Genomic DNA, 9,386 nt, shown 5'->3' on the forward strand with positions numbered 1-9,386 from the left:
TGTGGGGGGAACTACCCTTCCCCAGGGAGTTCCACATCACTAAGGCGGAAAAATCTGGACAGACCGTCAGCGTTGGCGTGATCGGTGCCAGGGCGGTGTTCCACCGTAAAGTCCATACTCTGTAGAGAAATGGACCACCTCAACAGTTTCGGGTTCTCACCCCTCATTTGCATCAACCATCTGAGGGGCCTGTGGTCCGTCTGAACTCGGAAGTGAGACCCAAACAGGTAGGGTCTTAGCTTCTTCAGCGCCCAGACCACAGCAAATGCTTCACGCTCTATTGCACTCCACCTACTTTCCCGTGGAAGTAACCTCCTACTTATGAAGGCTACGGGTTGGTCAAAGCCCTCCTCAGTCATCTGTGAAAGAACAGCCCCTACACCATGCTCTGAAGCGTCTGTTTGCACTATGAATTCCTTGGAGAAATCAGGAGCCAGGAGCACGGGCGCCGTGCACATGGCAGTCTTCAGGGTGTCAAAAGCCTTCTGACAGGTGTCAGTCCAAATCACATTCCTGGGCTGCTTCTTCGAAGTCAGCTCTGTCAAGGGGGTCTTGGGGGGTTCCCAAGCCAGGATGGTCTCGATTTTGGGTTGCAAGGGTGCTACCTTGCCACTCCCAACTTGGTGTCCCAAGTACACCACTGAACCCTGCCCAATCTGGCACTTGCTTGCCTTGATTGTGAGGCCTGCTCTGCGCAGAGCCATCAACACTTCCCAGAGGTGTCGCTGGTGTTCTGGCCAGGTGCCACTGAACACCGCGATGTCATCCAGGTAGGCGGCACTGAACTCGTCCAGCCCAGCCAACACCTGGTTGACCAATCTCTGAAAGGTGGCAGGGGCATTCTTCATTCCAAATGGCATAACCCGGAACTGGAAATGCCCATCTGGTGTAGAGAATGCCGACCTCTCCTTTGCCCCATCGGTCAAGGCGATCTGCCAGTACCCAGACGTCAAATCAAACGTACTGAGGAACCGAGCAGCCCCTAGCCGATCAATGAGCTCATCAGCTCTGGGGATGGGGTGCGCGTCAGTCTTCGTGACTGAATTGAGTCCTCTGTAGTCCACACAGAACCGGAGTTCGGGTGTGGCTCCCGGCGCAGCAGCCTTCGGAACCAAGACCACGGGGCTGGACCAAGGACTGCTGGAAGACTCAATCACCCCCAGGGCAAGCATCTTGGAGACCTCCTCCTTGATGCAGGCCCGGACCCTGTCAGTTACCCTGTAAGCCTTATGCTTCACAGGTAAGCTGTCTCCGGTGTCCACGTCATGGACGCACCAATCTGTGACACTCGGAACCAGGGAGAACAGATCTGGAAACTGCCCCAGCAACTGGCGGCAGTCTTCCTGTTGTTTGGGGGTCAGGGTGGGTGAGAGGTTAACTCCATCCACTGACCCGTCTTTCTCACAGGCCACTAAGAGGTCAGGGAGAGGCTCCGACTCCTCCTCCATTCCGTCATCAGTTGCCAACAACATGCCCACTTCGGACCTTCGCAAGTGGGGCTTGAGGCGGTTGACATGTAGGACCCGCAAAGGGTTCCTGGGCGTCTTCATGTCCACCAAGTATGTCACGGGGCTCTTGCGCTCCACAACCTCGAATGGACCTGTCCACTTATCCTGAAGGGCACAGGGCTCCACTGGGGCCAGGACATACACCTCTTGTCCAGGCTGAAGCTCGACCAGAGTGGCATTCTGGTCGTACCACCGCTTCATCTCTTCCTGGCTGGCTTCCAGATTTGCCTCGGCAAGTTGTCTGAAGCGCCTGGTCTGGTTTCTGAAGGCCAGCATGTAGCTATATACATTCTGGGGAGGTTTCCTGGGAGATTGCTCCCAGCCTTCCTTTACCAAACTCAGTGGTCCTCTCACGGGGTGACCGTACAGTAGCTCAAAGGGGCTGAACCCTAGGGACTTCTGGGGTACCTCGCGATATGCAAAGAGTAGGCATGGTAAGAGGACGTCCCACTTACGCCTCATCGGACCTTCTAGGCCCATGATCATGCCCTTCAGGGTTCGGTTGAATCTTTCAACCAACCCGTTACCTTGGGGATGGTAAGGCGTGGTGAACTTATACGTTACACCACACTCTTGCCAAAGGGACTTCATATACTTGGATATGAAGTTGGTCCCCCTGTCGCTCACCACCTCTAGAGGGAATCCTACTCGTGAGAAAATTCCCATCAGTGCACGTCCCACCACGGGGGCCGTCACTGTCCTCAGAGGGATGGCTTCAGGGTACCGGGTGGCATGGTCCACCAAGACCAGGATGAACCTGTTGCCCATGGCTGTCTTGGGGTCCAGAGGCCCAACAATGTCAATACCCACTCGCTGGAATGGCGTACCGACCACAGGGAAGGGTTGGAGGGGAGCCTTCTTCTTCCCTCCGGTCTTCCCACTTGCCTGGCAAGTCGGACAAGTTCTACAATGAGCGTCTGAGCTCTTGTGCATTTGGGGCCAGTAAAAGTGGGTGACAAGCCTGTCATAGGTCTTGTCCATCCCCAAATGTCCTGCTAAAGGCACATCATGAGCCAGACCCAGTAGGAAGGCTCTGAACTTCTGGGGTACCACCAGCACACGGGCTGACCCAGGTTCAGCAGCCTTAGGCTCTGAATACAGGAGGTCGTTCTCCCAGTACACGTAATGTGTTTTGGCCTGAACACCATTGGCCTGGTCTGCAGCCTGCTGCCGCATACCCACGAGAGAGGGGCATTCTTTCTGCTCCTTGCAGAATTCCTCCCTGGAGGGTCCTCCTTCTTGCTGCCAATGGGTCAGCTCAGGCAGGTCCCCCAGTTCGGCGATCTGTTCCCCTGTAGGCTCCAGGGCATCCCCCTCAAGGTCTGCTTCCTCTTGGACCGTGGGAACCTCAGGGGCCGGTTTCCCGCGCCCCCTGCGCCCTCTCCCTAAGGCCGGTTCCTGGGCCTCTCCTTCAGGCCCCAGGACCTCTTGATCACCCCTACTGGCTGCCATTGACCGGGTGGTCACGCACGCCCAGTCAGGCAGACCCACCATCCGCAGGTGAGTCGTTTTCTCCACCTTTTCCCAAGGGGAGTGCTCCAAGTCATTCCCTAGCAAACAGTCAACAGGCATGGTTTTTCTTACACAGACCTGCAGAGTACCAGAGACCCCCCCCCACTCGAAGGGAACTTGAGCCATCGGACACTGACTCTCAGAATTATCAGCGTTGATAACCCTACAGTAGGCATGGGGTACAACCTGCTCTTGAGACACCAGGTGCTGCCTCACTGCAGTCACACTGGCTCCTGTGTCTCGAAGAGCCTCAGCTTCCTTGCCATTGATGATCACCATCTGCCCATATTTCTTAGTGTTAGAGGGCAGGTAGTTCGTAGGGATCATCTCACTGTCTCCTAGCGAGACTAGGGTCATCTGAACGGGATCTCCACCCCCCGGGACCATCACTTCTTCTCCTAAGTGAACACTAGTCACTTGACGGGGCGGAGCACCAGTGGGTGCGGGTTTTCCAAACAGGCGACACTTGGGGTCACTGGATATGTGCCCAGGCTCGCCACATTTGTAACAATTGAAGGGCCCCTTTGGAACTGGTTTACCTGTCGGGGCCCCATTCTGCTTTGGGGGTGGGGGAGGCTGAGAACCTTGCTGCGGGTTCCCCTGGGAACTACTTTGGGGGCCTTTTTGGAACCCTTTCAGTTTTCCCCCCTTGTCCCCCCCACTCTTCTGCTGGGGACCCTGCCCACTCTTGGCGGAGTCTCCCACGGGACCCTTGTGGACCCTGGTGCTGAGCCAGCGGTCCGTCTCCTCAGCAAGCTTCCTCGGGTTGGACAGCTTGCTATCGATCAGGTGTTGGCGTAACTCAGGAAAACAGTGATCAGACAAGTGCTCCCATGCAATTAAATCAAAGAGACCTTGAAAATCATTCACTTTGCTACCCTTCACCCAACCATCCAGTGCTCTGCAAAAATAAGTCACATACTCCACATACGTATTCCCAGGCCGCTTAGTACATCCCCTAAACTCCTGTCTATACATTTCAGGGGTAAGCCCGTACCTGCGCATTAAAGCTTCTTTCATGTGGGAATAGGATCTCTGTTTCTCAACGGGCAAATCTAGCAAGGTATCTCGCCCTTCGCTAAGGAACCTTCCCCACAACCCCGCTCCCCAATCCTTGTCAGGGACCCGGTGGGAGGACATGGCTACCTCGTATGCCCTAAACCACTGTCCTATGTCATCCCCCTTAAAGAACTCCTTAACTACGTCCTTCGGGATGTGCACTCTTGACTCTACCTGCACTGGCGATGTGCTGCCACCAGAGGGAGGACGATCCAAGTCTCTCTCCTTGAGACTTATCTCCCTCATTTTCACTTCATAATCCATTTGGTGCTTTCGCTCTTCCAGCGCCATTCTTTTTGTTTCCAGCTCCAGTTGGATTTTCAATTCTGCCAGCTTTCTTTCGTGATTCCTTGTTTCCTTCCTGTCTGCCAGCTCCTCTGGCGACAGGCCTTTACCAAAGCTGTGCACGCTGTCTTGCCTTTCGAGATCCGCCAGATCCATAGGTGCATTCTGCTCTTCAGTCGCATCTTGCTCCGCGAGGGCATCTTGATCCTCCGTGGCCTTTTTGGACTCTATCCAGGCTTTCAGGGCCTTGTAGAATTCTGGCTTATTCTTGCAACCAGCGTGCGGAACTTTGAGTTTCTTACAGAAAAACTTCAGCTCCGTCTTTGAGTATTTGTCCAGCTTTGCGGCGTCCCACTCCACCTCCAACACCTCAGAGGTCGTGGACTCCGCTCCATCCAGGCTCTTCGTGCCCGGCATGGTTCTCACACTCGGAATCTTCTTTCAGCAAAAAGCAAAGTCTGTGGCTAAGTAACTGGACTGAAATCACTGTGCAATGGTCGGAAGCTAAGGTATAGATACCGCAAGTGTAAATTCGAAAAATCCTCACCGCTGCGTCCAATGTAGGAAGGGGGAGGCTCTAGTTGGCGCAGTGCAACACTAGCGACAAGCAGGGACTCTCTCTTCCTCGTCAGGGCTGAGGGTTACCTTCCAGACAACCTCTGCTTACCCTCTAGGTAGTGTGGCTTAAGCAGTCGTAGGCTAATCTTTGGGGCACATAGGGTTAAACACTTGCAATATTACACCGTCACAACCAACCCACCACACAATGAGACCAGACTGTATTCTGTAAAAATATATATCTTTATATAGAATTCAAGCAGGCTTATGAATACAGTTATCAGACTTTCAAATAGCGGTTCCAAGTTACTTAGTTCAAGTTGCCACAGTTCGTTCTAGCAATAAGAGTTCTTTAGGGCCTTCTGCCCAGTTCAACAAAGTTCTTGTGGAGCAGGCGGCTCCCAGGGGATCTGTCCCACGTCGCGTTGCCTTCCCGGGGTCGCTGTTCGTTGCGGCTCTCAGCCGGGCAGTTCACGGGTCATCCGGGGCAGCGGTGTTCTGTGGCGGCAGGGTCCTTTCCTCGTCGTCCGCTCCGACCCTGGAGGCGGCGGTTGCGGGGTGGCGGCAAGTGGCAGTACGGTCCTCAAGTGCAGGACATACCCAGCCAAGTGCCGGTGCAGCTGTGCGCTCACAGCTGAGCTGTCGGGCAAGGTACCGACCTAGGGGACTCTCACAGGGCGATTGTCCGTCTTTGCAAGTGGATTGGCTGCTCGTGGCGCAGCCAACTCGAGAGCTCGGACCGGACGGGTCCTCCTTCGCTTTGCTCTCGGGCTCCCGGTGCAGTTGCGGTCACGGTGTTCGGGCCAGCGGCGGCTGGTCCTCACTTTGCTTTTGCTGTTGCTTTGGGCCCCGGTCACGGTGGTCAGGTGGATGTCGTTGCCTTGGAGGAGATTCCTCCGTCGGTACTGCACGAGGAGCAGCACACGCAGTTGCTTTCTTCAGGGTGTAGCGCCCACTGGTCCTGGGGCACTGGTCAGGGGGCAAGTTCAGTTTCAAGCCCTTGGAGATCTTTTAGCAGAGTTCGGCACAAAGTCTTGTAAAGAAAAAGTCTTTTCGTAGTCTTTCCTTTTTCCTCTCCTTCGGCAGCAAGGCACCAGACACAGGCAAGAGACAGCACTCTTCCTTGTCCTTCCCGGTCCTTCTCGTCGGGCAGAGTTCCTTCTGTAGCCCAAACAGGATCTAATTTTCAAGGAGCAGGGCTCCTTCTTTTATATGGCATTTCTTTTGTTCTCGCAGGCCAGGGGGGCCTTTGCATAGCCACTCTCAGTCCTCGAGTACCCTGGCGGGTGTACTCCGGCTTCTGCTTTCAGTGTGAGGGGCAGGCGCATCAGACGCCCCACAGGAGGTGGAGCCAGCATTGTGCGGACAGGGGCAGCCAGAGTACCTTGTTGATGGGGCTTCGCCCTTCCTGGGCCAGGTGTCGGCTGAATCATCCGACGCTCCCCAGGAGGGTGGAGCCAGCATTGTGGTGGCAGAGCACAGCAAGATCCAGAGTCAAGAGCCACTCCTACCTCCCACTAAGGTGTAATCTGCGCATTCACCACCTGTCATCCCCCCAGCCCTGTCACTCACACGTCCCAGACAGTCAGATACACATACCAGCAGAGGCGGGCTGAAATGGTTAGGCAAGCAAATGCTAACTTTCTAAAAGTAGCATTTGCAAACCCAGGATACTAAAATAAACTTTACTAAAAGAAATATTTTATCATCCTGAGTTCAGGCATACTAAACACGACGCGCTACCATGCTCCTTGAGCCTGCTGGGATTATAGGGTGTAATAACTCCAGCAGCTCAGTCTGTCCTAATGGAGCAGGTAGCCTTCAATAGTGAAATACGGTTTTGGTTGTAAGTCACTACTAGGACGGCCACACACTTCAGGGCTTGTCCTACCTTACACCTACAACGCACCCTGCCCGCAGGCCTACCATAGGGGTGACTAATATGTAGTCAAGGGAAGGTTCGGGGGCTGGCAAGTGGGTGCACTTGCCCAGCTAGCGTGACAGTACGAGACCGCACGCGGGTTCTGCGGTCGCAGTTCCCAGACACATCTTTACGGCTGCTTCGGTGGGTGGCGCAACCCGCGCTGCAGGCCCACCAGCAGTATTGGCATCTACAAGCCCCGGCACTCCTAGTGCACTTTACTAGGGACTAACAGTAAATCCAATGAACCAATCATGGATACCAATCGCATGTACAATTTACAGTAGGGAGCACTTGCACTGCGGCACGGGTCAGCCGTGGCGCAGTGCCCTGAGTATCGGAAAACCAGCAAAACATCGGAGGCACATCAGCAAAAAGTGGAAGGGAGACTCACGCCAAGGTGCCAGGTCTAACAGGTAGATATAGGGATACTATATCTAAGTAAGAGGTGATTACACCAACTTACCCCAGTTGAGTGATCAGCCAGTTGTGTCAAATATGGAGGCCAGGCCAGGGGTGGCACAATACATGCTGCAGCCCCTGGTAGGCCTTGGATGCACCTATGCCCTGGGTACCTAGGGTACACTGTTACAGGGACCAAAAAGGTGAACCAGTTCCAATTCGTAATGCACCTAGAGTGCATTGGCAGTAATTTAGAGAGAGAACAGCAGGCTGTGGGTCTGATTAGCAGGCCCACAGCCACATTAAGTCAGAAACCAGTGAAGCAAAAAGCAAAAATTTGGGGTGACCATAGGATAGCAGACCCTACTCTCCTACACAACCCCCCCCCAAACGCAGGGACATTAGACTAACCTTGACCAGTTGTGTCTTCATATTCTAAGTGGAAGTACCTGGAGAGACCATCTGCGTTGCCATGGTCAGTCCCTGGGCGGTGCTCCACTGTAAAGTCCATCCCCTGTAGGGAAATGGACCACCTGAGTAGTTTGGGGTTTTCACCCTTCATCTGAATAAGCCATAAGAGGGGCTTATGGTCGGTCTGAATCTTGAAGTGAGTGCCAAATAGGTATGGTCTCAACTTCTTCAGGGCCCACACCACAGCAAAGCCCTCCCTCTCAATAGCTGACCAACGTTTCTCTCTGGGGGTCAGCCTTCTGCTAATAAAAGCAATGGCTGGTCCTGGCCATCTACATTAAGCTGTGAAAGCACTGCTCCCACTCCCAACTCAGAAGCATCTGTTTGGACAATGAACTCTCTTGAGTAGTCAGAACTCTTCAGGATAGGTGCAGAGCACATGGCCTTCTTCAGGTCTTCAAATGCCTTTTGACAGATTTCTGTCCACTGAACCTTTTTGGGCATCTTCTTAGATGTCATATCATTAAGAGGAGTCACAATGGACCCATAGTTCTTAACAAACTTCCTGTAGTACCCAGTCAGGCCCAAGAAAGCTCTGACCTGAGTCTGGGTAGTTGGAGGGGACCAGTCCTTGATGGTCTGGATCTTACTCTCCAGTGGTTGAACTTGGCCTCCACCTACAAGGTGGCCCAGGTATACAACCTTGCTCTGCCCTATCTGGCACTTTGTTGCCTTGATAGTGAGGCCTGCCTTTTGCAGAGCCTCAAGCACTTCCTTCAGGTGGACCAGGTGATCCTCCCAGGTGGAGCTAAAGACAGCAATATTATCCAGATAAGCTGTGCAAAAGTCATCCAACCCAGTAAGGACTTGATTCACCAACCTTTGGAAGGTGGCAGGTGCATTTTTCAAACCAAAGGGCATCACCACAAATTGATAATGCCCACTAGGGGTAGAAAATGCTGTCTTGGCTTTAGACTCCTCAGCTAACCTGATTTGCCAGTAGCCAGCTGTCAAGTCAAATGTGCTCAAATATTTGGCAGAAGCTAACTTGTCAATGAGCTCATCTGCCCTTGGAATAGGATGTGCATCTGTCCTGGTGACAGCATTGAGTCCTCTGTAATCCACACAGAACCTAATCTCTCTCTTGCCATCTTTGGTGTGAGGTTTGGGGACCAGAACCACTGGGCTAGTCCAGGGGCTCTCTGAAGGCTCAATGACACCTAATTCCAGCATCTTTTGCACCTCAGTCTTTATACAGTCCCTGACATGATCAGGTTGCCTGTAAATCTTGCTCTTTACAGGAAGACTGTCACCAGTGTCCACCACATGGGTACACCAGTTAGTCTGACTGGGTGTCAATGAGAACATATGCCTGTATGCCTGCAGAACTTGTCTACAGTCATTTTGCTGATGTTCAGTGAGGCTGCCATCTAAGGCCACACCATCAACTGAGCCATCCTCAGGGTTCTGAGTGAGCAGGTCTGGGAGAGGGTCACTCTCTTCCTCCTGTCCCTCATCTGTAGCCATGAGCAAGCCCATGTCTTCCCTGTTGACATATGCCTTTAGTCTGTTGACATGGAGCACCCTGTGGGGGCTCCTGGGAGTTCCTAGGTCCACCAAGTAGGTAACTCTCCCTTCTTCTCCAGAATCGTATGGGGTCCAGACCATTTGTCTTGGAGTGCTGCTGGGGCCACTGGCTCCAACACCCATACCTTCTGTCCAGGCTGAAA

This window comes from Lissotriton vulgaris, chromosome 3_1 (assembly GCF_964263255.1).
Source record: "Lissotriton vulgaris chromosome 3_1, aLisVul1.2, whole genome shotgun sequence".
NCBI classification, from domain to species: Eukaryota; Metazoa; Chordata; class Amphibia; order Caudata; family Salamandridae; genus Lissotriton; species Lissotriton vulgaris.